This window comes from Polyergus mexicanus, unplaced genomic scaffold (genome assembly GCF_030449975.1).
Source record: "Polyergus mexicanus isolate NDT 795.1 unplaced genomic scaffold, iyPolMexi1.0 SCAF_39, whole genome shotgun sequence".
In the NCBI taxonomy this organism is placed as follows: Eukaryota; Metazoa; Arthropoda; class Insecta; order Hymenoptera; family Formicidae; genus Polyergus; species Polyergus mexicanus.
Genome location: NW_027223359.1, coordinates 8,490 through 15,433, shown reverse-complemented (window position 1 = coordinate 15,433; position 6,944 = coordinate 8,490). Strand labels below are relative to the sequence as shown.

Genomic DNA, 6,944 nt, shown 5'->3' with positions numbered 1-6,944 from the left:
TAACCAGCACACGTAAATCACTTCTGGAATATTTTTTACAATAACCAGCACACGTAAATCGCCTCTGGGATATATTTTTAACCAGAACGCTCATGCAAACCGAATCTGGTATAAATTTTTTTGAAAGCAGCCAGCTCACGAATAAACCGCCTCTGGCACTAACTACTATAAAAAATGTATATATAATTAATTTTTAATTAGTACTCTGCGTTGATACCACTGCTTTCTTATTTTTCTGAGAGTGAAATTATTTTACAATTATTTATGTGTGCATAGGTGTGTGCGTGTGTGTCTGTGTATATTTATGTATACATTGTGTACATAAATAATTTTATAGCAATTATTGGCAATATTATTTTTATAGGAATTTCTCTATAGATGTACAGAGTGATTCGAAAAAATATTTTTGCGAGAAACTTGAATTATTAAAAAAAAAAAGAAACTAAATGTAATCATATATATGATTTATTATTGAAGAGTTGAATTTTACAAATGATTATTTTAAAACTGCTTTTCTTCATTCTCACAAGTATAATTTTGAAGCGCTTGAAAATGTGGTCAATAATTGTATGTGAGATTATAGCTACAATGCTTTTTATTTCCTCAATTATGCGCTTCTGAAGTAACTCGAAACCTCTGGAAATTTATGTAGTAATTTCATATTAGAAGCTCATAACAAGAGAAGTAAAGACCATTAGCTGCTGAGGTCCGTCATAGAGCACAGATGGCTGTGTCGCATACATATTTTGAACACAATAATATAATATTGCTCATATTGTCTCTTTTGATTTTGTCATGATGTGCATATATATATATATATACAGGGTGTATAAAAAGTACCGGGACGGTGAAATATCTGAAAAACTAAGCATTTTAGAAAAAAATGTTTCAAATAAAAGTTGTAGGGTTTCAAAAGATCTATTTATTAGATACTATAAGTTTGACATTGGGTAGCGTTGCCAACATCAGGACAAAGTCACCTTGAATCTTTTTAATGGAAACCCCTACTTTTTATTGCATATTCTTGTAGTTTATCTCGAGAGCTTTTCAAAACACTATAATAAAATATTTTTTATTAAGTAATTTTTGAGTTTTTTTATATCTTAATCTGACATATTTCGTCTCTCCGATTTAAATTTGCATTTAGGCGTTTCTTTCCAACGATATTTATTATATATATATATATATATATATATATATATATATATATATTGTATATATATATATATAAAGGATATTAGCAATATTTGTGTATAATTTTCTACAAGTCACAATTTATGACTTGTTTGCTAAATAGATATAATGGAAAGCAAATAATAATGCAAAATATATTATGCAAAACCGCATCTGGTATGAAATATTTACAACCAGTTCACGAAAAGATCGCTTCTGGGATCAAATATTTCGGCAATATTTAGAGCGCACATGCAAACCGCATCTGGTATGAAATATTTACAACCAGTTCACGAAAAGATCGCTTCTGGGATCAAATATTTCGGCAATATTTAGAGCGCACATGCAAACCGCATCTGGTATGAAATATTTACAACTAGTTCACGAATAGATCGCATATAGATAATAAATAACACACATATAGTATGCTCGGATCAGAAAGAGATGGACAGAGAAGAATGGGCAAAGAGAAAGAGGATATGAGTGTAAGTGAGCAAGTGTCTATACAAGTGTCAAAAGTAAGAAAAAAAAGGAAATAGTTGGATATTTCTCCGTAGCAATACTTTATGCTCACTAATGTTTAGCGACTGATGTGAATTATTAATCGATATATCGTTGTACAGCTATTCCCTCGCTTACTCATTCCTATTCTCTCTCTCTCTCTCTCTCTCTCTCTCTCTCTCTCTCTCTCTCTCTCTCTCTCTCTCTCTCTCTCTTTCTTTCTTTCTTTTGCCCATGTCTGTCTATTTCTTTATAACAAAAATACTATATGAGTACTAAATACTATGTGCATCATATACATATAATGTGTATGTTCATGTATTGTAGTAATTCTAAATTCTACTTAAAGATTAATTTTATGTTACAATTTTTTTATATATAAATGTCTTTATGTTGTTTTCTATTTAGGAATTGCTTTAAAGATGTAATCAAAAAATAAAAAAAGAAATTTGAAATATTACATTTTTATATAATATTACATTATCATATTTATATTTTTGTGTAAACTGCACGGAAAAAGAATTCAATTATATCTAGCGACATATTAGTATATAGTATACATTAAAACAATTCCTTCTAGAATTATGGTATATAAATATACTAACCTTTTGACCCTTATTCTTTTTAAAGAAAGTCTGCGGGCAAAGCGAGGTAAGCGTTTCTCATTACATTTTCGCCCCATTATATGAACACACTATAACTACACAAACACAACACTCGTTTTTTAAATTCGACGCGTTATAACGCGTTATAATGGTTGAGCACACTTTTGCGGTTATCTCTCGTTACGCGTATGTACACAACACGCGCGACTGAGACTGAGACTGAGACTGAGTACTGCCGCGCACTGATATTATCGCATGTGCCTGGCTGTGTGCGTGTGAATAGTACAGTCGCCTTATTCCCGATACGTACTTACATACTTAGATACATGCATGCTACAAATATCGCGTAATAATAAAAACAAATGCGCATCTTTATAAACGAATATTCTGTAACCGAATAAAAAGTTATTTTCATATTGATTAAAATTAATTCGATACATAAAAACATTATTTATTAATATTTTACGACGTGTCATTTTAATCACAATAATGTAATTAATGCATTTAAATTATTTTCGGATATATGAAATGCGAAATACAGACATTTGATTTTCTATAGTAACATGACATATATATACAGGGTTTGGCGTCAACCGCATCACCGGTCATGTGCAGGTAGAGCAGGTGAAACCGAGAAGAAAAGTCCTGTACCAATTTTTTCTATAACACTTAATAAAAGAGTTATTATTGAGTAAAGTCTAGCCAATCAGCGCCGAACTTTAGCCAGGCGCATGTCGGTGAACCGCGCGCCTGATAGTGTGCGCCGCTGCACACTTCACAGCGCGCGGCTCACTGACGTGCGCCCGGCTAAAGGTCGGCGCTGATTGGCCAGACTTTACTCAATAATAACTCTTTTATTAAGTGTTATAGAAAAAAAAGGTAAAGGACTTTTCTTCTCGATTTCATCTGCTCTACCTGTACACGAGTGAAGCGATTGACGCCGGACACGCTGTGTATATATATATATATATATATATATATATATATATATATATATATATATATACAATGATATATATATATATATATTGTAAGACAGCGAGTTAATTTGTAGTTTGTCAGGAGAATGGCTTTTTCAAAAGGATAATAGTTTAACAGTTGAACCATGAATTATTGAACTGTATATATAAATATTATAGTGAACGTGATAAATCGAATAAAGCAATAATTTAAGCACTTATCGAAACACGTATTTATTGGTCAACTCATAAACTCGAACACAGAACTAATAACAAACTCAGAATATAAATGTGATTAATCAATTAAGCATATCACACAAGAACAACGAGACACGTCCGATCTGATTCACGGTTTACAGTTAAAGACGCTCAGACATCCCGACGATCTCACAAACACACCTGTTGCTATGACAATTCTCTTTTGTTAAATAAATAGTTTATGTATCTAAGGAAACACGTTGCTATCATCATTTGAATATAGCGCTTGTATTTATCGATAAAGCGCATGCGCGAGCGCCACTAGTAATTTCTCTGACTATGAGACTGCCAATATCTTACAGCTCGGCCAGCCTGAAACAACATTCGTCTCGAATGATTTGATTCATTACAATAAAAGTAGTTCGGAATTAACACACATATAAATATACAAATTCAAGTTTTTACAACAGGTTTAATATAGGGTTTAATTCTATCCGAAGATAAAATTGAGTTGTAAGGTCTGGATGAAAGGTTGAATCCAGGTATGTCAGTTACAACATATCTATTTTTATTTAATACCTTTGCTATGAAATATGGACCTTTATATTTTGGTTTAAATTTTCTGTTTTCTCCAGATTTCCATAGTGTATCTCTAATAAGAACATAATCACCTATTTTGTAACAAGTTGGTTTTGAATGATGTTTATCATAATATATTTTATTATAATTCTTAATTTTATCCACAGCTTCCAATGCAATTGAACGACTCGTCTGTCTAATATTATCAAAATTTAAATCTGTTTTAGATATTTTCTTTAAACAATTAACTAAATCGGAATCTGCATGATTTCTTTGCTCATATCCAAGGAGCAACTTAGACGGAGATGCTTTCAAAGAGGAATGAAATGTATTATTAATAACATACTAAACTGTTCTAAGACAATCATGCCAATCTTGAAATTCATCGATTAACTTTTGTAAGGATGATTTTAAAAATCTATTCACCCTTTCAACCATTCCATTTGCCCACGGTGCAGCTACAGCAACTAATCTATGGTTAATATTATTTTTCTTTAAAAAATTCTCGAACTCTTGTGAAGTAAATGCAGTTCCCCTATCTGATACTATTATCTGTGGATTCCCAAATATTTGAAATAAGGATATTAAATGTTTTATAATTTCTTTAGTATTTGTGGTTTTTACAGGATACAACCAAGTAAATCTTGTAAATGACTCTACCACGACAAAAATATGTTTAAATCCATGTTTGGATACAACAATAGGACCAAAATGATCCATATGAATAATTTGGAAGGGGAATGCAGGATTTTCCGTTATTTGCATTTCACCTTCACATGAGTTTGATGCTGAATTTGCCAATAAACATATTATACAATTGTCAATATGAGATTGTACACGCTTACGTAACGAAGGAAACCAATAATTACATGAAATTCCTTGTAAGGTTTTCTCCATACCACAATGCGCCATTTCATCGTGATAAATACGTATTACATTCGGAACCATTGATTCTGGAACATAAAATCGAGGTTTGTCTGGCCCTTTTCTAAAAACTAATCCATTCATCATTGTAAATTTATCATGATCATTTTCTTCTAATTCTAAAGCAATGCTTTTAATTAAAGGGTCTTTCAGTTGGCGAAATTCCAATTCCATTTCAAGAGGCAAAGCATCAATCAATGCAATCACACGGCTTAATGCATCAACATGAGACATTTTAATTCCCGGTCGATGTATCACTGAAAATGTGTAAGATTGCAATCTTAGAGTCCAACGTGATATTCGCTGATTTAAATGTGCCTTAGTGACTGCATATACTAATGCATGACAGTCGGTAACTACAGTGAAATGTAAACCATATAAATAAATATGAAATCTTTCAATTGCTTTTACTACGGCTAACATCTCTAATTCAAAACTGTGATAACGAGACTCAGCATCATTAGTCGTCTGACTATAATATGCAATTGGAGCCCATTTGTTCGCATCTTGTTTTTGTAACAAAATAGCAGCTAAAGCTATTGAACTTGCATCGGTGTGAAGTTGTGTTTCTGCGTTTGGATCATAGATACGAAGAACAGGATATGAGGTTAATGCTAACTTTAAATTATCAAACGCTCGTTGACATTCGTCATTAAAAATAAAATCATTTGACTTTCGTAATAGATTATGTAGAGGTTTTGCAATATAAGCGTAATTTTCAATAAACTTGCGAAAATAATTTGTTAGACCAAGGAAACGTTGTAACTCAATTGTTTTTTTAGGATACGGAAAGTTTTTGATGGCATTTGTATGTCGTGAACTCAACGTTATACCAGAAGCCGATACAATATATCCTAAATATTCTATGGTCTTTCGTAAAAACAAACTTTTTTTAAAATTCAATTCAAGTGAATTTTGTTTAAACAAAATGAGAATTTTATATAAAGTTGCAAGATTATCTTCAATTGAAGAGGATGGAATTAGAATATCATCAATATAGACAATAACTTTATCCTCTCGAATTAATGACTGTAAAATCTGTATAATCCTCCGTTGAAATTCAGCAGGAGATTCACAAAAACCAAACGGTAAGCGATTGTACTCAAATTGACCATCAGGAGTTGCAAAAGAAAAGTACTTTGTATGGTCAGGATGAATCTTAATATTGTGAAATCCATCCTTAAGATCTAAAAGAGTAAAAACTTCTTATTCGTTAGCCGCGCTAGACAATCCTCGATTAAAGGGAAAGGGTATTTTTGTTTAACAACCCGATCGTTTAACGGGCGTAAATCAACGCAAAGACGCATTGTTCCATTTTTCTTACGAACTGGTACTACGCGAGCACAGTACGGAGAAACACTGGGTTTAATAATTCCACGTGTTAGCAAATCGTCAGTTATTTCCCGGATTTGAATTCGTTCTGCCCATGCAAAACGTCGCGGTGCATAAGCATAGATTGAATTATCTTTTAACGCTACTTTCACATGATGATCATTATCTGCTAATTCAACTTCCATATTCTCTACTTCCTTAATAATTGCTATTACTTTCTGATCAATCTCATTTCCAAAATCTGTTTTAATATCAGAATAAACGGAATTTTCATTTATTAAAAGATCTTCTAATATTTCAGCAGATGCCACTTCATTAAATAACTTTAATCTATCATCTGCTTTTTTATTTGACGGATGAAAATATAAAGTTATATTATTTTCAGTTATAAAATCTCGTCCTATTATGATATCTACAAAGAAAGAATCATCTTGGAACACAAGAAAATTAACCTTGCCAGTAAAATTCGGAAGAGATTCTAAACAAATTTGAGTATCAATTGATCCAAGAATAGGAATTAAATTTCCAGAAACAGATTGGTAAGAAATCAATGGCTTTTTAAGAACAATATTCAAATCATTAAAATATTTTCTGTACACAATTGGTGATATGAAAGAAACAGGACTACCTGTGTCTAATAGAGCTTTCAAAGTGCACGGAATATTATTTAATG

At 31.8% G+C, this 6,944-nt stretch overlaps 1 long non-coding RNA gene across 1 annotated transcript; it reads left to right on the top strand.

Moving 5' to 3' along the window:
* The first annotated feature begins 4,408 nt into the window (after window positions 1–4,408).
* Window positions 4,409–5,124, top strand: LOC138943785 (uncharacterized). The gene is made up of 3 exons (XR_011448550.1): window positions 4,409–4,492; window positions 4,902–4,986; window positions 5,083–5,124. It is a non-coding gene; the product is annotated as an uncharacterized lncRNA (long non-coding RNA).
* Window positions 5,125–6,944: the final 1,820 nt, after the last annotated feature.